The sequence below is a fragment of the Schistocerca nitens genome, chromosome 9 (assembly GCF_023898315.1).
Source record: "Schistocerca nitens isolate TAMUIC-IGC-003100 chromosome 9, iqSchNite1.1, whole genome shotgun sequence".
Lineage (NCBI taxonomy): Eukaryota > Metazoa > Arthropoda > Insecta > Orthoptera > Acrididae > Schistocerca > Schistocerca nitens.
In genome coordinates this window covers 226,206,892-226,233,765 of record NC_064622.1, presented here as the reverse complement: position 1 = coordinate 226,233,765, position 26,874 = coordinate 226,206,892, and positions in this window count along the sequence as shown.

The window sequence follows — 26,874 nt, the reverse complement described above, 5'->3', positions numbered from 1 at the left end:
TCTCCCGACTAGCCGCTGGGCTAGTAATGCACCACATTAAGTTATTGAATAAATCATCGCTTCCTTTGCTGATGGCCGATGAAGCTCTCAATTTAAATGTGCATTCAGCACACAGGTAAGTAATCATAATAAAAGTTTGACTTGGCTAAGTTAAATATTTTGAGCGAGAGAATTTATTTAATTACACTGCACGCAGTAGACGAGCTCTGAACTTGCCCTTTGGAGATACGCTATCGCTATAGTTTTATAGTTATTCAAATGAAACTTCTCACATATTTATGATTATAGCGGATCTCCATTCTACTTAAATTGAAACATCCTAGCCGTATTTATTAGCCTACTTAATCTATCTTGCTTCCTTAATTTTTAAGACAAAAACCAGAAAATTATGAATTTCATCAAAAATTTTAATTTATGAGATCCAAAGTACTGTTTCTATTAAATAATTATGAAAAAGGAATCTAAATATAGATTTTTAAGTCTCTAGCTCTTTTCTGTTGCACCAATGATTTTTACAGAAAAAGTCCAAATTTCAAAAATGGTTAAAGTTATTGAACGGACATTCAACACATATTTATTTAGTATTACTCCTGACATGCTAGAACCGTTTCAGGTTATGTACTTGATTTTAAAAGTATTGCGCAACATTTATGACGTCAGAGCTAGTTACAGCGGACTGGCTGGCACACAATGGAAAGACTGATGTGAATTTACTACGGCGTGAGTAGGCTGCTTCCCCACTGTGTTAAGAGTTAAAACATTTAATTTGTTATTACATTTTTTTCTGTCAGGGCAATGAACAAGGATTAAGAATATAAATTGAAAATAATAATAAAGTAACACAATCAGTAAGTCCTAGTTACACTCTTAAACTGAGGCTAAGATACAATTTTCAGGTGTTACCCAAACAATTTTTTACAGAGTGAAAGTGACCAATTAATAAAACAACAAGATGTATTGACTCCGGAATACATGGTAAATGATCTTAGCTTTCTCTGCTATAGAATTCTAGGGAATAGAATTTTTTTTTCAAACAGGAACTCCTATAGCTTACTTTTAAATAGTACATTATTACTTTGTAGACACGTAGTATTACTTGGAAGTCCTTTGAAGATATTTGTGCTTGTGTGTTTTACATCTCTTTTCACCAGAGACAAATTTTTCATGCTGCAGTGTATCTCACATTTCTGCCTTTTGTTATTTCATTTCATTTTATTATCTTCCTGTAAATCATTTACATGATGTAGGAATTGTTACAACAAAATTATCATACAAGTACTACAAACATAATAATGGAATATCACTTTCAAGGCAATTTTAAAAGTAGAAGTTGAGACACATAAATTAAAATTTTTGGCAATAAATTTACACACAATCAAAGTACTCATCTTTGTCATAGAAAGTTTTGCTTAAAAGGCGATTTTTTAAGCTCAGTCTTAAATTTCACTTCATCTGTTATTTCCTTCATGTACACTGGTAGAGCAATGTAAAATTTTATTCCAAAATAACTTACATGCCTTTGGATTTATGTTGTCCTGATCCTTTCTACATACAAATTCTTACGACTTCTAGTGTTATAATTGTGGCAGTCCTCATTTGTACGCAGATTTTTCATATGTGCTCTTGTACACAGAATGCTTTTAAATATAAACAGTGATGGTATTGTGAGTATTTGTAGTTGTTTGAAAAGGGGCCTACAATGAGTTCCTGGAGATTCGTATAGCTCTTTTCTGAAATTTGAAGATATCTATTCAGCTTTATTTAGTTTTACCCCAGAACACTATGCCGTAAGACACGATGGACCGAAAGTAAGCAAAATACACTAGTCTAGTACAGTCTGTGATTCATACTCTAATAATATCCTCAATGCAAAACATGCTGAATTGAGCCTGTGGGATAAATACTTGAGATGGTCTTTCCAGCTTGTTTTGATCAATGTGCGTGCCCAAAAAGTTTGTGGATTGCACACTATCTATCTCCATATCAATTAGTTTTAAGTGGAGGTCCATATCTTGGGTTGCTTTGCCATACTGTATATAATTTGTTTTACATAGATTAAGTGTTAACTCATTAGCATTAAACCATTGTTGTATATATTTCAGGACTATGTCAGTTGTGGTGTTTAATGATTTTTTTTTAATCATCACTTATAATTATGCTTGTGTCATCTGCTAACATTATTTTGGTGGAAATATTTGGTTTTTTTATTTCATTTACATAAATCAAGAATAATAAGGGACCAAGAACACTGCCCTGTGGGACGCCTTTTTCCAATTTCTTTGCATCTGAAACCCACTTGATTTTCTGATTTCTATGTTCTGCGGTGATTTCTATCACCCGAGTTCCATCTTGAAGGTAAGATTCAAACCATTGCCTCACAACTCCCCTACAGCTATTGCCTCCATCTTGTTTAATAGAATTTGGTTATTTATTGTATCAAAAGCCTTAGATAGAACTAAGTTAATCCCCACTACACTTTCTTAGTGTTGAGATTCCTGACAATCTCTTTAAGTATAAGCATGGATTGCTGATTTTTTGCTGTGTGCTGTGCTGTGGCCTGAGCGAAAGCCATGTTAACTGCAGTTCACAAGTTTGTGAGGATCTAAGTAATTTATGAGTCTGGTTACCATTTGTGGGAGTTAACAACATACTACTGTCTACTTTTAGGGTTGTTAATTTCTCATGTTTAGTTAAGTTTTTACTAAATGACACGGGTACATTTAACAAGTAATTATTTATGTAATTTGCCAGAGTTTCATCTTTTAATTCCATATTTTCACTATTTTTGAGTGCTATTTCCTGATTCTTGAGGCCATTACCTGTTTCCCTTTTCACAATAAGTTCTTGATTTATTACCCAATTTTCTTATTAATTTATCATTATGTAATAATTTTGCTTTCATAATTACTTTTCTATATATTTTTTGTAGTTTGTTACATGTTCTTTAAACTTGGGGTCAGTTCAACTTTTCAGTTTATAGTTAAGCATTTTCATGGTCCTGGAGGCATTTCTAATACCTGTTGTGATCCAGGAGTTAGCATGTAAATGCCTGTATGAGTTTGTTTTGACAATTTTTTTAGGAAAACACATTTAAAAATTCAACACAAACAGGGAAGAAAAAAATATGCAGCATTTGTGCTTGTTTGTAACAGTACTTCTGCCCATGATTTGTTAATCGGTGTTTTTATGAAGTGACTGCAACTATTCGTGAAGTTTCCTTTGTACATTTGATATGAACTATTTTTGGTCACAGGGACTATGGGAAATTTAAGGATGAGTGCATTGTGATCAGATATTCCTAAGTCGACATTTATTACATCTGTATCTATGGCATCTATATTTGTGAAAATGAGACTTTTTGAAGAGTTTGTTACTCTTGCAGGGTAGGTTATATGCGGATCTGATTTGAAGCTCTTTAAAACATTCAGGAACTGATCTTTTGATGCACCTTCAGTCAATAAGTTGACATTAAAATCTCCACTTATAATTATTGTTGATTTTTTTTTATCATGTAGTATATTGAGCAATGCCTCTAACTTATTTCCAAAAATTTCAGGATCACCACATGGTGATTTGTACACTGACATTATTATTTACTCTTTTGCATATTCAACTGTATTGCTGTACCCTCAAAATGTTTTTCTTCACTCAAGGATTCAGATACAGTCATATTTTCAACCTTTACTCCAGGTTTTACATAAATGCAAACACCACCATGTCTTATTTCCTTGCTGCAATAATGACTTAATAATTCGTATGGGGAAATGCAAATATTTTCTAGTTCATAACTCATGCACCAATGTTCTTGAATACAAATACAATCTATAATAGCTTCAGTGGCTGCAATCTCAAGTTCTAATATTTTATTTTTAGTGCATTGTATATTAATGCTCATTGTTTTTAAAGTATTAAAATTAGCTTGAGAGGAGTTTGTACTTATGCTTCCCAATGCTACCGGCTGTTCCCTGTTGAGGCTGGGTACCAAAAATCCTTAAGAATTACGTTCCCTGCTCCTTGTATTTCTTACCCCTGGAGGTGCCACCATACTTGTTGTAGCTGCTGTTTCAGTGGATGCTGGAGGTGTTTCTGAAGCTTATGTTTCTGTGGATGTTGGAGATGCTGCCAGTATTGATGTTGAATCCGTTTTTGTAACTGATGTTCCGATTGATACTGGAACTTTTGCTGAGACTGTAGTTTCATTTAAAACTGGAACTATGGTTGGCACTGACGCTACTGGGGATGCCGAAGCTGCGTATGAAGCTGATAAATGATGCTTTGATGGTGTTGATTTTTTCTTCTGTTGATGATGTTTGAGTGGCATTTTGTACCACTGGTCTTGCCTCTGTTCTTCTGATTGCTGGACTGGTCACAGATTCTGTGCTTGATTTTGAACCAGCTGTAGAAGGTGGTACATCTGCTGCTGATGATAATGGTTTAGCTGTTTTTGACACCACTGATGAGTTGGCTGATTTGGCTGCTGTACTGGACGAGACTTCAGACTGTTTTACTTCTTCTAACATCGAAGAATCTTCCGTTATTACCAATGATTGTGGGACATCAGCTCTTCCTATTTCCACTAATGTAGATACTGTAATAAGGTCATTTTCAGACAGTGCGATGGTGTTTCGTACTACTTTTGACTCTTTAATAGCATTCGATATTTCAGCACTCGTGGCTTCTTTCCCTATCATGTTTCCGTGAAGTCCATGCTCTGTAAAATGGTCTCTGCAATTACTATTTATCCTAACATATGTAGCATTAGGATAACCTTGACATGTTGGTGAAAAGACTGTATGCGGTAATAATCTCAGTATTCACGCAAGACTTTTCCATGAGATCATACCTATGAGGGATACTGACAACAAAAAAGTCGCTTCAGGCATTTTACAAATTACTTGCTTTAAAACTGTTGCAGCACATTTAGTTTCATTGTGGTATATATTGTTGACGCCTCCAATTATTACACATGTGCTGCCATTTGTCATAGATTGTTTACAGCTATTTAAAACTTCACATAGTGGTGCTCCTGGTTTGATTATGCCTGTTACCTTGAATCATGTTTTATTAGAACTCATAATTTCGGCTACATCTCTTCCATGGCTGTCTGCTAGAATACGGATTTCATGTCTATTTTCAAATGTGTGCTTTTTGTTTTGTTTACAAATAGTAGGGCTATTTGTTTTGCTTTGTAAGTGGATCATAGTACAATTTGATTGTTCTTTCTCCTATGTGTTATTTTCAACCACACTAAACCTATTTCTTAGTTTTAAAGTAAGTACTGCCATATTTGTTTTTGGTCGTGTGCTGCTTATTTGACTGGTATTTGATAACTCTTGAAAGCTAGATTTTGAGGAATTTCTCACACTTCTTACACATTTTCAAGCATTTTACCATATTTTATAATATAAATGAGTTCTTTCCTAAGTTCATTCTCTGCATTCACTTGCAAACCTGCACTGTGCATTTCACTGGCACTGTCCTGCCTGTTGCATTTCATACCACAGTCACACTTATTTAGAACTTCTGATCATGAGAAACAATGTGTGTGACACCATTTATGATTGAATGCACAAATTCTTAATCAATTTAACACAATTTTATGGCATATGGTACACTTCACTGACGAAATATGTTCGCAAGTTACAGAGCGATTTGAGACTGTGTATACTTGCCACCATCTTTACTTACTGATGGTATGTGTCATTCATTTCATATTGGGAAGGATTATGAAGCATGAATGCCATTATTGAAAAGAGATATTGTGAAGTAGTGGTTAGTACTCCTATTTTCTTAAAAAGGTTGTGACATGAGGTTCTTGGAGGTACTCCTCTCAAAATTTGGACAACCTTTTCCTGACTTTTTTCCGCAGTGGTGAAATGCCCCAGAAGATTATTCCAAAACACATAAGTGAGTAGAAGCACCCAAAGTAAGCAGATTTTGAGACACTGATGTCTCCAATTTTGGCGATTATCCAGATGGCAAACACTGTTGAACTAAACCTTTTCAGTGTTTGGTGGATGTGGTGTTCCCATTTAAGCCAGTTATCTGTTTGTATGCACAAGGATTTTGTAACAATCTTAACATCTGTATCTGCTGGCTCTCATGTTTAATGTGTATCTCCTGTGGAATTTTGTGACCAGAATGGAAATGAATGTAATTGGTTTTTCTGATATTTATTAATAGAGGATTTACTGTGGACCAATTCAGATCATACTCAAGTAATTGGATGACATTTAATTCTAGGTTTACTGTTCGGCAGTCGGACTCAACCCCTCCCACTTGCATATTATTACCATCTAACACTATTTTCTGTTGTCTGCCCTGTTTATAGGATTTGAGCCAGTTGCCCATTTGTCCTTGATGCTTTCTCTATAAGTGTTCTGTGATTGACACAGTTGAAGGCCTTAGACAAAGCATAAAATATCCCCACAGGCAATGTCTTCTTGTCAAGGAATTCCAAAACATTATTGGTGAATTGAAATGTAGGTTTGGTTGTGGAGATACCTTTTCGAATCCAAACTGGTTTTCAGAAAAGGTAGTAGAGAGAGAGAGAGAGAGAGAGGACGATAGTTTGTAACATCTGAGGCTTCACCTTTTTCAGAGAGGAGCTTTGCAATAGCATACTTTATCCTGCCAGGGAAGATACCTTGTTTCAGAGAGGTGTTGAATATATGAGCTAGGTCTTCACTGAACTGATTGCAGCAGGCTTTTCGCGGTTTGCTGGAGATGTTATGGACACCAGCTGAATTTTACCTTTTGAAAGAAATAATGTTTTTGTTACTTCCTGTACTGTTATAAGGGCTATACCTGTCTGCTCTGTGGAATTTGGGAATGACATTTCAGTACTTTTAAGGCCTCTTCTAAGGAGCCATTGTGTCCTGTCTTCTCAGCAACACTTAAAAAGTGCTGATTAAAAATGTTTGCCACAGTCTCTCAATTTTGTACTTCTCTACCCTCATTACTGAGAACAATGTTTTGGGATCTACTGGGGCAATTTGCAGTAGTCTCACTCCTTATCACTTCCCATACTGCTTTGATTTTTGTACTAGATTTATTAATTTTGGAGCGCAGATACAAACTTTTAGACTTCTGAAGAATTTTACTGAGTATTTTACAGTATTTTTTATAGTGATTTAGCTGGTTGTGGTTGTCTGATTTTTTTTGTGGTAATGTACAGCTCTTGTTTCCTTTTGCATGAAATCTTAATACCAGTGGTTATCCAGGGCTTTTGGTATGTTTTGTGGTTTGGGTCTTAAATACATATTTTTTGGGAAGATACAGTCAAATATCAGTGCTACTTCATTACTGAAAAGATTGTACTTGGAATTGGCATTTTCTAAATTGTACACAGGTCTCCAGTCTGTGGCTTGTAGATGTGATTTAAAAGTCTGGATAGATTAATCATTAATTGTCCCAGCTGTTTTCCAATTGGGGCCATTGTCATCTTCATAGATACTTGCACTATTTATGGTGATTCTTTGTCCACCATGGTCAGAGAGACCATTCAGGACTTGTCTGGTAGTTGTATTCCCTATTTTGGTCTGGTCTATAGATATATTATCGATCTAGTAGGGAAGCTAACTGCAGAAGCAAGATAATATGTGGACAATAGATTTTCTAGCTCTGATCGGCCTCTGAAATCTGTTAGAAAGTTTACATTGAAGTTGCCAAGCACTATCACATCTCTTTTGTGCTTGAGTAAATATATTAGGAGAGCATCTAATTTCTTCAAAAAGAGACTCAAGTTTCCTGAAGGTCTCTGTACACTGCAACTAATGATATATAGGAGTTATTCACAGACATTTCTAAGGCATATGCTTCCAAATGATGTTCTAAACAATAAATCTGCACATCAATTGCTTTACATGTGACACTGTTTTTAACGTAAGTGGCAACACCACCTCTTTCTTTGCACTTTCTACTAAATGATGTTGCTGAATAATAATTATTTATCACAAGTTTTTCTATAATAGAATTAATAATTTGCTCACTAAAGCACAGAACATGGGCATAATGTACACCTCGTGGCTCATGGATAGTGATTATAAGTTCATTGATCTTACTGCAGAAGCTTCTAATGTTTTGGTGATAAATTGCCAGTTTCAGTTGAAGGTCTGAGTAAAGTATTTTTCACTACCCATTTCTCCAATTTGGTCTATTTCCACACTGGTAGATTAGGCAGAAGCACTTTTACCTTGTTTGTGTGTGTGTGTGTGTGTGTGTGTGTGTGTGTGTGTGTGTGTGTGTTTTTTTGAGGTTTTCGGGCACTAAACAGCATGGTCATCAGCGCCCGAACGCATAGAAACAGGAACACATGCAGTGAAGGGACGAAGACGGACAGCGAACAAGGAGAACGGCTAAAAGACACAGACCTGACGCAGTTCCAAATCCTCACATACAGAGGCAAAACAAGAGGAGAAGAAACACACTAAAAAAGGAAAGGAAACACAAGGAAAAGAGAACAGAAATCGAAGTGAAACAAGTAGGTAATCGTGACTGTCAGACCTCTTACCTAAAAACTGGGTGAGCCAGTCACCCAGCAGCACATTAACATCCTCTCCCTAAAATCCGAAGCAACAAATTGGACAGGACACAAAACCATAAGACCTTAACCACAGTTGTTGCGTCGTCTTGCAAAATAGAGGGAAAATCCGGTGGCAAGGAAACCACCGCCCTCTGGTCAGAGAATAAAGGACAGTCAAGTAAAATGTGGCGGACAGTAATCTGGACGCCACAAGCACTGCAGATTGGGGGCTCCTCCCGCTGGAGTAAAAAAAACATGCATTAAGGGACTGTGACCGATGCGGAGGCGAGTGAGGAGAACCTCATCCCGCCTGTATGACTGGTAGGACGTACGCCATGGCTATGTGGTGGCCTTGACCATACACAGCTTATTTTCACTGACTGCCAGCCACTCCTCTCCCCATTGATGCATAACACGAAAACGCAAAAGGGAGGTAACAGCATGGAGGGGGATGGCACATTCAACATCGTGAGGGAAGGAACATGCATCTTTGGCAGCCACATCCGCCAGTTTGTTTCCCCTAATACCCATGTGCCCTGGCACCCAGCAGAAAGAAACCTCCTTCCCCTGCCGTTGCAGGTGGAGTAGGGCATCAAGGACGTTCTGGATGACCATATCCGCTGGGTACAAGTGTTGCATGGTCTGAAGGGCACTCAGGGAGTCAGAACAGATGAGAAACTTAAGACTAGGAACACATCTCATCTGCTCCAATGCCCGCAAGATTGCAAACAATTCGGCATGAAAGATGGTCAACGCCGCAGGAAGCCGTAACTTGACGACTCGATCAGGGAAAACAACAGCACAACCAACAGAGTCCCCCTGTTTAGAGCCATCAGTAAATACTGGTACATGGTCAGGATGCTGATTTAAAATATCGTAAAATAAGGAGGTAAAAAGAAACGCAGGAGTGCAGCTCCTGCGGTACTCTGACAAGTCTAAAAGGACGCTGGGCCTCTGGAGCAACCAGGGAGGCAGGCGGGTAAAACCCTGGAGTTGGGGTGCCACACGCTCCACACCAAGGGACTCTAGCAAATGCTTGGCACGAATCCCAAATGGTCTCGTTGCCCTGGGATGACTGGAAAAGAGACGTTCCATAGGCAGTCGGGCAGTGGTAGAGTACGCTGGGGAGGTAGTACAGGCAAGGAATTGACACACCAGTCGCACCATGAGGAGTTTCTGCCGGATGGCGAGCGGCAGTTCCCCAGCCTCAGCACACAGGCTGGGGATGGGACTGGTACGGAATGCACCAGTGGCCAGCCTGATACCCTCATGGTGTACTGCGTCAAGAATCTTCAGATACAAGGGCCTCACTGACCCATACACAGTGCATCCATAGTCAAGACGCGACCGGACAAAATCCCTATAAAACTGCAGCAGACATGCCCGATCTGCTCCCCAGGACCGATGGCTCAGACATTTCAAAATATTCAGTGCCTTCAGGGCCCGCACCTTGAGGTCTTTAAGGTGCGGCAACCACGACAACTTGGAATCAAAAGTGAGGCCCAAGAACCTCACAGTGTCTCTAAAAGGAAGAATGGTGTCCCTCGGACGCAATTCAGGGGAGGTAAAAGGACGTCGAGAAGGTTTAAAATGAACACACACACATTTGTCTACAGAAAAGGTAAAACCCGTCTTCGCAGTCCATGCCTCTAATCGCTTTATCGTAAGCTGTAGCTGCCGACTAGCAGTGACAAGACTGGAGGAAGAACAGAAAACAGCAAAATCGTCCACAAACAAGGAGCACTGGGCAGGACTCCGGATAGTGGACGTGATACTGTTAATGGCGACAGCAAAGAGGGTGACACTTAAAACGCTTCCCTGAGGAACACCATTCTCCTGCACGTACAAATCAGATAGCACATTACCAACCCGATATCGAAAGAGGAAGCGGGAAGGAAAGGACCGAATGAAGATGGGGAGATGGCCACAAAAGCCCCACTGATGGACTTGATTGAGGATAAGGCGGCGCCAAGTAGTGTCATACGCCCTATTAATGTCAAAGAATAAACCTAGACAATGCTGGTTACGTAGGAAGGCCTGCTGGATGGCCGTCTCAAGCAGGGTCAAGTTGTCTATAGTTGAATGACATCTCCGAAAGCCACACTGAGAGTGGCTAAGGAGCTGCCTGGTCTTGAGCAGCCAAACCAGGCGACGGTTGACCATGCGTTCCAATGTCTTCCCGACACAGCTCGTCAAAGCAATACCCCGATAACTACTGGGATGCATTCGGTCCTTTCCCGGTTTGAGGAGGGGAATCAAAATCGCCTCCCTCCACGAGTCAGGGAACATGCCGGATGACCATATCATATTAAAACAATTCAGGAGAACTCCCTTGGATGGCAGCAACAAGTGCTGCAGCATGCTGTACAGGGTTTGATCATGACCGGGCACAGTATCATGAGCCACAGACAGCGCCGAATCCAGTTCCCACATTGTGAAGGGGCAGTTGTAGGGTTCAGAATTTGGAGACCGGAAGTCCAAGTGACCCCTCTCGATGGTAGTGCGTTAGCGGAAGAAATCTGGATCACAGTTAATAGTGGCAGTAGATTCCGCAAAATGCATGGCCAGTGTCTGGGCAACGTCTCTCGGCGCCGTGAGTAGACAACCCTGATGCAGCAATGCCGTGACAGGTAGTTGGCTGCGTTTCCCGGAAATCCTCCTGATGGCTTCCCATACTTTCATAGAACTAGTGGAGCGGCAGGTGGAGTTCAAGAAGGATTGCCATGACCGTCGTTTGCTCCCTTTGATCACTCGCCGCACCTTGGCCCTTGCCACCCGAAAGGCCGCAAGATTGTCAGCTGAGGGACGGCACTTGAAGCAGCGCAGAGCTGCACTGTGGGCTCGGATACCTGAGCGGCACCCAGTGGTCCACCAAGGGACAGGACGCCTCTTGTGATGACTTGAGGACCGTGGGATCGAAAATTCAGCAGCATGGTAGATCATGGCTGTAACATGGTCGACCCATTCGTGGACGCTGGCACGGTGTTCCAAAACAGCCAAATGTCTGAAAAGTGTCCAGTCAGCTCTGCAGGGGTGCCACCTGGGCGGCACTGGTAATGCCATAGCCTCGTCCAGGAGGCGAATCCAAAAGGAGAAGTGGTCATTAGAATGGAGGTCAGCGGCAACCTCCCACAGAGCAGAATCCGCGAGTGCTGGAGACAAAAGGAAATGTCAATAGCTGACGACGACCCAGAAGCAGTACAGAAATGAGTGGGAGCACCAGAGTTGAGGATGCACAGTTCTTCGGACGTCATGAGGCTTTCCAGAACGCGACCCATGGGGCAAGTAATCGTAGAGCCCCATAAGACATTATGAGCATTGAAGTCCCCCAGAAGGAGAAATGGGTGGGGGAGTTGGCTAATAAGGTCTGTGAGAGCCTCAGAGTCTATTGCATCCTGAGGCGGTAAGTTAACGGAACAGATTGTGAGCCGCCGCCCCACAAGAAGTTCAACTGCAACTGCATGCAAGTCCGTAACGAGAGGGAGCTCAGATGAGTGGTGGATGTCAGGGACAAAAACCGCAACACCACCCTATGCCCTTTCCCCCATCAGATCATCTTTTCGATACACGGTATAGCCCCATAAAGGAACAGCATCAGTGGCCCGAAAATGTGTCTCCTGGAGACATAAGCACAAGGGGCGCTCTCGTACAAGGAGTTGTAATTCGGCCACATGCGTCCTGAACCCATTCAGGTTCCAGTCTAATTTGGGAGCCAGTGATCAGGGTGGCTGAACTTTCACCCTGCCTCTGTGCTTTGGAGGAGAACCCATACTGACAGGAGATTTATTCCTGGGACGAGAATATTGCCCCCGGTTGACATCAATATCCATCAGCTCCGATGGCAACCCAAGGGAGATGTCAGACAGTATGATGGCCTCGTCATCAGACCAACCCTGACTAGTCTCCTCAGGTGGCAAAACCTTCACCTTCAGCGTCTTTGTCTTGGGGGGCTTATAATGCAGAACCTTGTCAACAGTTGGAGCTTTACTCACCTGCACAGAAGGCACCATATGGGGAGGGGCAGGAAGTACCCCAATGTCAGCAACCATGGCCTTGTCCGACATTGTGGGGAGAGCTGCAGGTTGCAAAACAACCGCAGCAGCACAAGTGCACTGGCAAACGCAGGTATTAGTGCTGACACTAGCAACCTCCGTTGTGTAGCAACAGTGGCCAACTGTACCGGTTTCTGCAGAGCGGAAGCGAAAGATGTAAACACAGGAGGCTGCATGGCCTTAAAGAGCTTTTTGGCCTCACCATAGGGAATGCGCTTAGATGTTTTGATCTCCTGTATCTTCCGTTCCTCGAGATAGATGGGGCCGACCCAGCTCCAGACAGGGTGACTCCCAGAGCAATTCACGCACTTCACAGGCGATGAACAATCGGCTCCTTCATGGGCAGGCTGACCACATTTACCACAAGTGGCTATCCCATTGCACCCCAATGTAGTATGCCCAAAGCTCTGACATTTAAAACAGCGCATTGGGTTGGGGAAATATGGCCGTACTGGCAAACGTAAGAAACCCGCTTTAACATGCTCTGGGAGTCTCGGGCAATTGAACGTGAGAATAAACGAGTCGGATTTGACTAGGTCCCCATCGACTCGTTTCATAATAAGCTGCACGTCAACAATACCTTCGTCAGCCCACTCAGATTTCAACTCGTCCTTGGGGATATCCACCAAGTCCCTACATGTCACAACACCCTTACTATAGTTCAAAGTGGAGTGGAGCTCGGTCTCGATAGCGTACTCTCCGAGACAGGTTGCTTTCCGAAGAGAAGTGACTTGATGGGAACTAGAAGTTTCAACTAACAGAGTCCCATTGCGCAGTCGCTTCACAGATTTCAGTGTTCCTGCAATTCCCTCAAGACCCTTGTGGATGTAAAAGGGAGAAACCCTCTCAAAGCTACCCTCCTTCCGTTTGACAATCAAAAACATATTCTGGTTTTCAGCATGTGCTCTGTTACAACAGTCTGATAAATCTCTAGCAACACCAGGTGCTGGAGGACTCACAGCACGAAGTCGCTTTTTTGATGGGGTGTGTTTTCCTACCAGTGGCCCACCCAATCCACTGGTAGGGGGAAATGTAGAGGTTGAAGGGTCCATTGTGGTCCCACAAGCAGCTAGGGAACTAAAGGTCCGCTCAGACAGAGCCCTGCGTGCCTGAGTAAGCGTTATACAACTGGGGTGCGGCAGGTGCCCCAGAGGTTGCCCGCTTGTGACTGTTCCACCCCAACAGCCATGCATCGTATAGGCGCACAGCACACCGTAAGATTGAGGGCTTTTTATTGAGGTTTACCTTCCTCGCAATCCAGGCGGTCAAGCCAAGATTACCATTCCCCGCAGCACACAACATTCCACCGCCGCGCCATACGGTGGTCGCTGAAGCATGTCCGGGGGTTACAGTGACAGGAGACTGGCGGCGCTGACCAGTTCCCAGCTCAGGACCCCAGGGTCGCCAAGCCCGTACTCAGCAAATGAATGCTGAGCCCCTGGGGGCACTTTGTTTTTTTCACTGACCAGTTGTCCAATGTAGTCTGCCTATACCCAGTCCTACAGTTATCTTGTGTAGTGGTATACTCTTCGTTTGAATCTGATTGTCCTTGGTTCATGTTATTCCTTGCATTTGCAATTATGTTACAAATTATATTCACTAAACGATTTTTCCCATGCCAGTTGAAATGAAGGCCATGAGTGGTGTAAAGTTCTCTACCAAATTTTTGAGCTTCAATCCTACAAATATTCACAAAACTGCTGCAGATTTCTGCATAATGTCTACTTGTAGCTATTGCTGCCTTGCTTACACAAGAGGATGGTATTAAGTCATGACTGTGTGGAATATCAACTACAATTATATTAGAATGCTTCAGTTGGTAAGAGCTTTTCTTAAGACCGCAGCAGCATGCAAACCTTTGTTGTTTGCAACATCATTTGAACCACCACAGGTCATAATGTAGTTATTCCTGGTTATCTTTTGAGAATTATCTGTTACTGTTGATAGCACTTAGTCAATGGGGGTACCTGGTGTGATATAACCTAGGGCACGTACCTCTTTGTTAATATTTTTTTATTTTGTGGGCAACACCTCTAAGGTGTCTATCATCCAGTAAAACACTTTTCTTCTGGCGGCATTTGTTATGTTAGTTGAATTTTCCGCTTTCTTGAACATTGAAAACATACTGTTTTTATGTTCAAGTGCTGAATTCGGTTGGAGTAGATGTACAGATTGCGTAATTATTGCGACCTTTTCCTCTTGGCTTATGATTTTATGGTTTTTTGATGAAGTACTTTGATGCAGTACACGAGATTTTTTACTGTAGATGACACATTATATACGCTTCGATTTGTTTAGTGAGCAGCATGCGTTGGAGTGACACCTACACCAGATGTTATTGAAATTGCTCCACAAGTCCCTAAGCTATATTTTTATGCCAATCCTTTACACCCCTGTCCTCAACCATAAGGGTGCTACAGGTCTTACCAGGTAGCTATGATAGGTGCTCTGACGTTTGATAGAAATTGCATCAAGTGTGACAAGGGTGGGCTGGTATGTCTCACACACACAGGAGAGGAGCTGTGTTGGTTGCCTACATGATTGTAGAGGTTGTCTAGAACTTAAGCAGCTAATCAGAAAAAGTTTAAGTATCTCCCCTAATCTGCCTTTTCCATTCAATTTCCCTCTCCCCTCTTCCACCTATTTCATCACACCCTGTCACTCCATAATCTCCCCTTCCTGTTGTCCAAATCTGAATGTTGTAGGTAATGATTAAAGAAAGTAAATTGAGAAGGGGCAGATTGCAATTGACTGTGATGGGCAGAGCAGAAAGTCAGAATAACTGGCACTAGTCACTCCATTGTTAATAAGATGACACATAACAATGAAACGATAATTAAGAATTTCAATGTAAGTATTGGCTTTATAGGAAAGTGTCCTTCAAAATAATATTAGACTTTGCAATAAAAATCTAAAATGAAAGTAACTCCTAGCACTAATCAAAAAAAAGGTTCAAATGGCTCTGAGCACTATGGGACTCAACTGCTGTGGTCATAAGTCCCCTAGAACTTAGAACTACTTAAACCTAACTAACCTAAGGACAGCACACAACACCCAGCCATCACGAGGCAGAGAAAATCCCTGACCCCGCCGGGAATTGAACCCGGGAACCCGGGCGTGGGAAGCGAGAACGCTACCGCACGACCACGAGATGCGGGCTAGCACTAATCATGCATATGCAATTACAGTGTCTTATCAGCGAGATCACCATATTAAGGTTGCTGAGTTGTTTTTGCTATCCAGTGATTTTTGCTGTAAAAATATTTAGAAAACAATTTGGGACAAGGGAACGTTTAAAGAAATAAGTAATTACCAATTGTATCTCATTAAATTTATAATTATCATAAAATATACAAGGAATGAAACCACCTTCTGCATAAATGTGCGACAGGAGGAGCCCAAAGAAAGAAAAAGGCAGTAGCAGATTTTGCAGCTCTAGCATTTATTCTCTAAACAAAATACAAATGAAAAGTTGACACAGAATACATTTAAGCTTCATATATATTCAGTCATCTCGTCTTTGGATTTGGGAGCTGTCAGTATTTCTCAGAAATGTTTTATTATACAGCCCCCCCACCCTCTGTTGAAAGGCATTGATACTGTTTTACACACACACACACACACACACACACACACTTTCTTTCTTTCTTTTGTTTTTAAAAGTTTGGTGTTTAAGCAAATGACCACACCACACCCAGGAACGATGATCAAAATTTGACAGATAATACCAGTCAGAAGGAGAGGATCCAGCTGATGAGTTTTTCATTGTACTTATACTGGATATCACAAATCAGCCAGGTTTTCTCTCATGTAGGCATTAGATATTCCACAGTGACCTGATTTCGTGAAAACAGCTGTATAGCAGAATCAGTGATGGCTTTGCACAATATGTGATGGATGTGCTGAAATAAAAGTTTTAAATACATAAATACAAAATTTCTGTTCTAGAAAGACAAAAAACTTGGATTTTATGGGCTGTTTTTCATTATGGCTCTTGTTTTCATTGTAGTGCAGTTTTTATGAAGTTTATTATTACCGAACGTCACAGTGAGTGTTAGTTGGTCCTATAAATTATGAATATTTACAATAGGCGCACTGTGTGTCCATGTTAAACTTATATTGTATCTTTATTTTGCTCATTTTGTTTGAATATTTGTAACAGTGCTATGTATATGACACTCCACTTAAAAAAAATTGAGTCTTCATTGTGTAACTGGGGACTGTTACAAAGATTGCTGCCACGTGGCCAGTAAACAGTCAGTCAGTGCTACCACATAGTTGCCAATGTGTTCACATATTTGCATGTGTATGTAGAATGTCTGGTCAATCTTCCCAAGGACATCCCTCTCCTATTTCACTGGACCACAGGCCATGAAGGTGCCTTGGGCTACACCACCCAGGTAAATTAAGTTTTCATATTATTTAAAGCACCCATCACCAAAATACTGAGGATGCATGCAGAAACAAGTGCCAGTCACAGGTGGATGTTACTCTTCCACTGAATTCATTATTTCGTTGAAGAACGTGTAATTGTTCTTAAAGAAACATGCAAAGACTTAATTATAATTTCAGGTTAGAATTTTACCTATGGAGGGCTCTCTCTCTCTCTCTCTCTCTCTCTCTCTCTCTCTCTCTCTCTCTCTCTCTCTCTCCCCCTCTCCCCCCCCCCCCTCCCCAATCCAACCCCCGACCCCCACCCTCATTCCCATTGCTCATTTTACACAGTCACATTTCGAGTTTGTCCCTGTGGGTCCCATTCTTTGTAGTGAAATCTCTCTTAGCAATATTTACATAAAAAGATTGTCATTTTACATTTTTCTTTACATTTTTACTTGGCCTTTACAGAAATACTTATATTCCATATTTCTAATGGATGAATGAATGGTTTCATAAAGATAAGCTGAATTTGTTTTAAAAATTTCTGACTGTATACATTCAGCACTGTTTAAAGGTTGAACAAGAGGCATTGCCTATCCCACAAAAGCAGAATCATCTGCCCGCGACATGACACATACAAGTGTATGATTATTAGGTTAAATATGACACAAATTGTAGACCTCGGGTGTCAAGCTGCCACATTTACAGACTTGCGTAAATTTTGTAACATTCTTGTTTCATTTATCTGGTCATTTTAAAACTTACTTTTATTACACTGTCATTAATTTCATTTCAACTATGCTCTGGTTCAACTACTACTGTTCAATACTTGAATATAAATCAAAAACAATTCTCATTTTGTAATTCCAGAACACAGGGTGTCTCAAAAAGAATCATCCAATTTAAAAATATCAGAACTGTTATAATGGAAAATCCAGGATGGAATGTAACAGTACGAGAGAAGGAAAGTGGAGACGCTGAGCCGCGATAGGCACAATAATCTTTTTATTGTGCCTATCGCGGCTCAGCATCTCCACATATGGTGAGTAGCAACTTTCCTTCTCTCGTATTATAACTGTTATGTTATTTTAGATGTGTGTGTGAACAACATAATGTTAGAAAGGGCAAACTCTCGAGTTTCACATGGTTCTCTAGGTAGCAGCAGAATGCACCCACTTCCATTCTAATAAAAATGGTATCGAGACAACAGAAAGTGTTTCGTGTTCTATGTTTTGCGTAGTGTGGGTCAGTAATAATTGCTCAGCGTGAATTTCGTACTAGGTATGGTTTGGATCTTCCTACAGCACAGAGCATTAGACAATGCCATGAACAATTCTGACAAGGGAACCTCCCCATCGCACCCCCCTCAGATTTAGTTATAAGTTGGCACAGTGGATAGGCCTTGAAAAACTGAACACAGATCAATCGAGAAAACAGGAAGAAGTTGTGTGGAACCGTGAAAAAAAATTAGTAAAATATACAAACTGAGTAGTCCATATGCAAGATAGGCAACACCAAGGACAGTGCACGTTCAGCAGCACCGTGGTCCCATGGTTAGCGTGAGTAGCTGCGGAACGAGCGGTCTTTGGTTCAAGTCTTCCCTCGGCTGAAAATTTTACTTTCTTTATTTTCGCAAAGTTATGATCTGTCCGTTCGTTCATTGACGTTTCTGTTCACTGCAATAAGTTTAGTGTGTGTGTTTTGCGACCGCACCGCAAAACCGTGCGATTTGTAGACGAAAGGACGTGCCTCTCCAATGGGAACCGAAAACATTTGATCGCAAGGTCATACGTCAATCGATTCCTCCACGGGAAAACACGTCTGATATAATGTATACGACACTGGTGACGGCATGTGCGTCACATGACAGGAATATGTTGTCGACCCACCTAACTTGTACACGTAGTGAATGGGTAAAAAGATTCTTCTACCTTGCGCGATTTAGGTTTTCTTGTAGATGTGATAATCACTCCCAAAATAGTGATGAAAACATAAGAGTTTGTCAAATAAACTGAAAATAAAAAATTAAACTTTTCGCTCGAAGGAAGACTTGAACCTAGGACCTCTCTTTCTGTAGCTGCTCTCGCTAACCACGGGACCACGGCGTACCTAGACTCCGAGTGTCCTTGATGTTGCCTATCTTCGCATGGACTACTCAGTTTGTATATTTTACTAATTTTTTTCATAGTTCCACACAACTTCTTCCTGTTTTCTCGATTGATCTGTGTTCAGTTTTTCAAGGTCTATCCACTGTGCCAACTTATAACTAAATCTGAGGGGGGTGCGATGGGGAGGTTCCCTTGTGAGAAACATGTTGTTTGTGTAAAGGCAAATCACTGGGCCATCCCGGAGTGTCCAACATGGACATCAAACGCATTCGCCACAGTTTCACAAGGAGTCCGCAGAAATCCATTTGCCGTACAGCTCGACAGCTCTACATGTCCCCAATGTCCATCTGCGTCAATGTTCATTCATGAAACCATACAAAATTCAGCTACTGCAAACTCTTCATGAAAGTGACAAACAACAGTGTGTGGAGTTCCGTAATTTCATTCTTGGCAAGGTAGAGGATAACAGTTTTGTCCCACACTTAGTGTTTGGTGATAAGGCAACATTCCATTTAAATGGAAAGGCGAACCTTCGTAATGTGAGAATATGAGGTACAGAACAACCACATGAAGTTATACAGCATGAGAGGGACTCTCCAAAATTTAATGTGTTTTGTGCAGTTTCACGGGAAAAGGTGTATCGTCCATTTTTCTTTTCCGAGAACATTGTTCAGGAAATGCATATCTTGATATGTTTGAGAACTTTCTTTTCCCACACTCGGAGACTGATACAAATGACTCCATTTACCAACAGGATTGGGCACTGGCATCTGGAAGTTTTTTTTAAATCAAAGGATTACTGAATGATGGATCAATCTCACTGGACCAAATGATTTAGCCGGGGCTGTATGTCATTATTTCTTATGGGGGCTTATAAAAGGCTCACATAACAGCTGCTGTGGAAGCTGTAACTCAGGACATGCTCGCTGCAGTGTGGGGACAATTTGAGTGTAACATTGACATATGCCATGCATCTCAAGGGGGCCATATTGAATACCTATGAAAAGGTATGAAAAAACTTTTTGAGTTTCACATTCATCAAAGTACAAAATTCATTGCATATGTCTATTAGTTTTAGAAATGTAGATTATTCTGTTTGATACACCCTGTACTTTTCACAAGAAGTGAAATTAGTTTTTATTAGTATTTACATAAAGAACTTATGTATATCTTATGAACATTTTCCAACTAATAATCTTCATGATATAAGCAAATCTACTTAATATATTGTTAGTGAACGTGTTTTACCAATTTCAGTACAAGAAAACTATGAGTCAAATAAAATTTATTATTGCAGCCTGGGAGGAGTGATTTAATATTCAATTCTGTAATGTCAGTCTGTAAACACAAAGATTTTTGATTGTAATTCTTAAATTTTCATTCCATAATAATGCCTGATATAACATGTAGTTGCAGGACCGATATATAAGCAATGGCGAATCAGTCGTCAGTGCGCCAGTTTTGTCACAGTTTTTGGGTTCCAGTTTTGTGATAGTTTTGTTACAGTTTTAACAATAAATATGTACTTGTGAAAGTAACATGTCAACCTGATTACTTAAAAGTTCTCTTGGCATAATGAGTTATCAGTTACACTGTGAAGAGCTCAGGAAGTTGCAGCAAATTTTGGTGGAGCAGACACTTGCAAATTCTTTACAGCCGCTGCAGCATTGGAGATCACTGAGAAATGAAGCCCCATAATATTTCATTTGTGGTAGATGATCCTTGGTTTATGGGTGCCCTGCTGTTGAGGATCTACTAACAGAATTTTGAGCTTCGGGATGGAAAATTTGATAGGAAGCACTAACATGGGAATCAGCAATGGACCATATATTGAGACAAAAAGGAGAATAAAGAGACAATAACTAAAAAGTGGACATAAAAACTGATGCTTGTGGCATGGAACTATGTCATCGCAGTCAATTGAGATAAATACTTTGATTGTTTGCCCTTTTTTCTGTGTGGTAGAAATTTTGTATGAAGACTGAAAATTTTAATCCAAGTGTTTAGAACTGTATTTATTTATCAATATGGCGAGCGATGATGACCAGGATAGCCCATTAGTAGAAAATCGCAAACAGATAGTATTCAGTGTTGTGAGTTTAATCAGCAGCAGAACCATTAATGAAAGTGAAACTGAAATAAACAGTGAAGTAACACAGGACCAAATTCGTGACTATGAAGCAAAGGAGTGTTGATGTGAGTGCCTGTTCACCATCCCTTGGTTTTGACAAAACTGAAGCCACAGGCTTGAACAGTGGAATAGTAGGATTATTGTCCAGGTTAATAGCTTAAACTAAGAACACAGCTGAAGCTTTAGGTAGTGGAATTACTGAAACTGCTAATACTGTAACTAGCTCTTTAGTTTTGCTGAAACAAACAATACAACTGGCAAATAGTAATACAAGAATAACTAAAAACAAAGAGACAATAACATCTTAAAAATGTGGTACAAACTGATCGGAAAGAGGTTGATGCTAAAGTTGGGTCTGTGGAAACCAAAGTTGGTACTCTTTAAAAACAGAACTCACTGTGCACATTGCTTTTACAAAACACAATTTCAAGGTTGTTTAAAAAAAGTAATAGATAGTTGTGATGTACTGAAAAGTTGTGTTGTACTGAAAAGTGCAATAAATAACAAGAAGTCAGACTTAGAATTGAAATTCAAAAAATTAGAAGACTATTGTCCCTCCCCAAGAACCACGGACCTTGCTGTTGGTGGGGAGGCTTGCGTGCCTCAGCGATAAAGATGGCCGTACCGTAGGTGCAACCACAATGGAGGGGTATCTGTTGAGAGGCCAAAGAAATGTGTGGCTCCTGAAGAGGGGCAGCAGCCTTTTCAGTAGTTGCAGGGGCAACAGTCTGGATGATTGACTGATCTGGCCTTGTAACACTAACCAAAACGGCCTTGCTGTGCTGGTACCGCGAACGGCTGAAAGCAAGGGGGAAACTACAGCCATAATTTTTCCTGAGGGCATGCAGCTTTACTGTATGGTTAAATGATGATGGCTTCCTCTTGGGTAAAATATTCCTGAGGTAAAACAGTGCCCCAATCGGATCTCCAGGCAGGGACTACTCATGAGGACGTCGTTATCAGGAGGAAGAAAACTGGCATTCTACGGATCGAAGTGTGGAATGTCGGATCCCTTAATCGAGCAGGTAGGTTAGAAAATTTAAAAAGGGAAATGGATAGGTTAAAGTTAGATATAGTAGGAATTAGTGAAGTTCGCTGGCAGGAGGAACAAGACTTTTGGTCAGGTGAATACAGGGTTATAAATACAAAATCAAATAGGGGTAATGCAGTAGTCGGTTTAATAATGAATAACAAAATAGGAATGCGGGTAAGCTACTACTAACAGCATAGTGAACGCATTATTGTGACCAAGACAGATACGAAGCCCACACCTACTACAGTAGTAAAAGTTTATATGCCAACTAGCTCTGCAGATGACGAAGAAATTGAAGAAATGTATGATGTAATAAAAGAAATTATTCAGATAGTGAAGGGAGACGAAAATTTAATAGTCATGGGTGACTGGAATTTGGTAGTAGGAGAAGGGAGAGAAGGAAACGTAGTAGGTGAATATGGATTGGGGCTAAGAAATGAAAGGGGAAGCCGCCTGGTAGAATTTTGCACAGAGCACAACTTAATCATAGCTAACACTTGGTTCAAGAATCATAAAAGAAGGTTGTACACATGGAAGAAGCCTGGAGACACTGACAGGTTTCAGATAGATTATATAATGGTAAGACAGAGATTTAGGAACCAGGTTTTAAATTGTAAGACATTTCCAGGGGCAGATGTGGACTCTGACCACAATCTATTGGTTATGAACTGTAGATTAAAACTGAAGAAACTGCAAAAAGGTGGGAATTTAAGGAGATGAGACTTGGATAAACTGACTAAACCAGAGGTTGTACAGAGTTTCAGGGAGAGAATAAGGGAACAATTGACAGGAATGGGGGAAAGAAATACAGTAGAAGAATAATGGGTAGCTTTGAGGGATGAAGTAGTGAAGGGAGCAGAGGATCAAGTAGGTAAAAAGACGAGGGCTAGTGGAAATCCTTGGATAACAGAAGAAATATTGAATTTAATCGATGAAAGGAGAAAATGTAAAAATGCAGTAAATGAAAAAGTAATACAAATGTCTCAAAAATGAGATTGACAATAAGTGCAAAATGGCTAAGCAGGGATGGCTAGAGGACAAATGTAAAGATGTAGAGGCTTAGCTCACTAGGGGTAAGATAGATACTGCCTACAGGAAAATTAGAGAGACCTTTGGAGAAAAGAGAACCACTTGTATGAATATCAAGAGCTCAGATGGAAACCCAGTTCTAAGCAAAGAAGGGAAAGCAGAAAGGTGGAAGGAGTATATAGAGGGCCTATACAAGGGCAATGTACTTGAGGAAAATATTATGAAAATGGAAGGGGATGTCGATGAAGATGAAATGGGAGATACGATACTGTGTGAAGAGTTTGATAGAGCACTGAAAGACCTGAGTCGAAACAAGGCCCCGGGAGTAGACAACATTCCATCAGAACTACTGACGGCCTTGGGAGAGCCAGTCCTGACAAAACTCTACCATCTGGTGAGCAAGATGTATGAGACAGGCGAAATACCCTCAGACTTCAAGAAGAATATAATAATTCCAATCCCAAAGAAAGCAGGTGTTGACAGATGTGAAAATTACCGAACTGTCAGTTTAATAAGTCACGGATGCAAAAAACTATCGCAAATTCTTTACAGACGAATGGAAAAACTGGTAGAAGCCGACCTCGGGGAAGATCAGTTTGGATTTCGTAGAAATATTGGAACACATGAGGCAATACTGACCCTACGACTTATCTTAGAAGCTAGATTAAGGAAAGGCAAACCTACGTTTCTAGCATTTGTAGACTTAGAGAAAGCTTTTGACAATGTTGACTGGAATACTCTCTTTCAAATTCTGAAGGTGGCAGGGGTAAAATACAGGGAGCGAAAGGCTATTTACTATTTGTACAGAAACAAGATGGCAGTTATAAGAGTCGAGGGACATGAAAGGGAAGCAGTGGTTGGGAAGGGAGTGAGACAGGGTTGTAGCCTCTCCCCGATGTTATTCAATATGTATATTGAGCAAGCAGTGAAGGAAACAAAAGAAGAATTCGGAGTAGGTATTAAAATCCACGGACAAGAAATAAAAACTTTGAGGTTCACCGATGACATTGTAACTCTGTCAGAGACAGCAAAGGACTTAGAAGAGCAGTTGAACGGAATGGATAGTGTCTTGAAAGGAGGATATAAGATGAACATCAACAAAAGCAAACCAAGGCTAATGGAATGTAGTCGAATTAAGTCAGGTGATGCTGAAGGCATTAGATTAGGAAATGAGACACAGTGGTAAAGGGGTTTTGCTATTTGGGGAGCAAAATAACTGATGATGGTCAAAGTAGAGAGGATATAAAATGTAGACTGACAATGGCAAGGAAAGCGTTTCTGAAGAAGAGAAATGTGTTAACATCGAGTATAGATTTAAGTCTCAGGAAGTCGTTTCTGGAAGTATTTGTAAGGAGTGTAGCCATGTATGGAAGTGAAACATGGATGATAACTAGTTTGGACAAGAAGAGAATAGAAGCTTTTGAAATGTGGTGCTACAGAAGAATGCTGAAGATTAGATGGGTAGATCATATAACTAATAGGGAGGTATTGAATAGGATTGGGGAGAAGAGAAGTTTGTGGCACAACTTGACTAGAAGAAGGGATCAGTTGGTAGAACATGTTCTGAGGCATCAAGGGATCACCAATTTGGTATTGGAGGACAGCGTGGAGGGTAAAAATCGTAGAGGGAGACCAAGAGATGAATATACTGAACAGATTCAGAAAGATGTAGGTTGCAGTAGGTACTGGGAGATGAAGGAGATTGCACAGGATAGGGTAGCATGGAGAGCTGCATCAAACCAGTCTCAGAACTGAAGGCCACAACAACAACAACAGAAGACTATTTTAATAACAAAGTCGCTACTGTAAAAAGTCTTGTCGGCTCCCAATCTAGCAGCATGTATTAGTGAAATGAATGACTTGAACAAGAGGTTTACTGAGTTGCAGGAAAATTTTGTAGCTAAAAGCATTAGCAATAGTTGTGCTGTTTTTTGGAGTAACATTTCAAGTAAGCAGTTTCCAAATGACTGTAAAATTCACTCTGTCAAATTTTTACGGCAATGTATGAAAAAAATGTGTAAGCGACTTGACTGAAAAGTTAAAAATCAAATTCATAAAGAAATTTTTGGATAGGGGTTGCAGATTGACAGATTACATTCTGACAGAAAATTTTTTAGAGGTATGAAGCTTGATGAATGCAGTAGGAGAGATATAGACACTGGGGAAAGATATGAATCTAGACTGGATGCAGAATCTTTTTATAATCTATATAGTCAAGAGAATAGTAAAGAATGTGGGGGTGAAAAAGTTAATAATGATGAGAACATTTATCTTTATGGTATAAATAATCATATGAGTAATGAAGGTTTGGGAATTGTGAATGAATGTGTTTGTTTTGATGTTGAATCTGGTGATACTGTGCCAAAGACAAAAGCAGATAACTTTAATTGCAGTGGAGGCTGAGGAGATTGATAATGATTTTATGATTTGCGAGGCTGAGGAGGCTGTTAATGATTTTATGATTTGTGAGGTTGAGGAGGCTGACAATGATTCCATGATTTGTTAGGCTGAGAAGATTGATGATGTCTCTGTGACTTGCGAAAATAATACTGAGAGAATTTGTGATCTAAGTGCTTATGTTGTAGATGGCATTAATGATGTTTTGAGAAGTGAGATTATTTTTAATGATGGGTTAGATGGAATGATTTATGTGGAGATTAAAGATGATGTATTGAAGGGAGATGGTGACGTAAGTAGGGATGATGACTCACTGGAGGTTGATAACTCAGTGGAGGTTGATGCACACAATAGGGTGGCACAAGGGGATCAAATGTTGCAGGTGGATGTCAGAAAGGCGGGAAGCACTGATAGTAAAGAGGAGACAAGATGAATTTGTATTGATAATGAGATTTTAAAGGTTGCTTTGGATCATTACAGAAATGTGGATAATAATATTCATGCTGTTGATAAAATGGGGAGGATTTGCAATGAATTACATCCAGTGAGGTGGAAGGAGAAAACTGAGGGCACTTTGGAGGAACCTAAGATGCCTGTAGCAGCTTTGCAACCAGTTTGTGATAATGAATGTGATAATAATCAAGGTGATGGTGGCATTAGCTATGAAGAAGTAGAAAATGAATTATTTGAAAAAGAAGATAGAGATGATAGGGAATTACAGGGAAGTACTTACATCTTTGTTGAATCTGATAACTGGGAAGGGAACTTTCATAGACACTGGCACTCTAGTCTGTGGAATTTCTGAGAAACTGAGAGACAGAATTAAATACAGCCAGAATTTCATTGAATTGCGTGTTGTTTGTGTCAAGATTAAGGGCAGTGCTGGAAGGCATAGTGAAACAGTAAAGCTTCGATTAAGGCTAGAGTATGAAATTGATGGTGTACCCTTTGTACGAGGCTGTCTTGTCATTCCTGAGCTTATGAGAACATAATTTTGAGAACTGATTGGATTGCTAAAGCAAAGGTATGTTTTAGTTGGGGATATGAGGGACTGATTCTTACTGGAAAAACGAAATTGTTAAATTGCTGTGGTGAAGCTAATCAGATAAGAGAGATTGATTGTAATGAGGGTATGGGCTATGTAATTGATGAAGAATACAGTAGGGATGGGTACTATGAGTCAGTAAATTCAAAAGTTAATGAGGCTAGTAAGCTTAACCAAG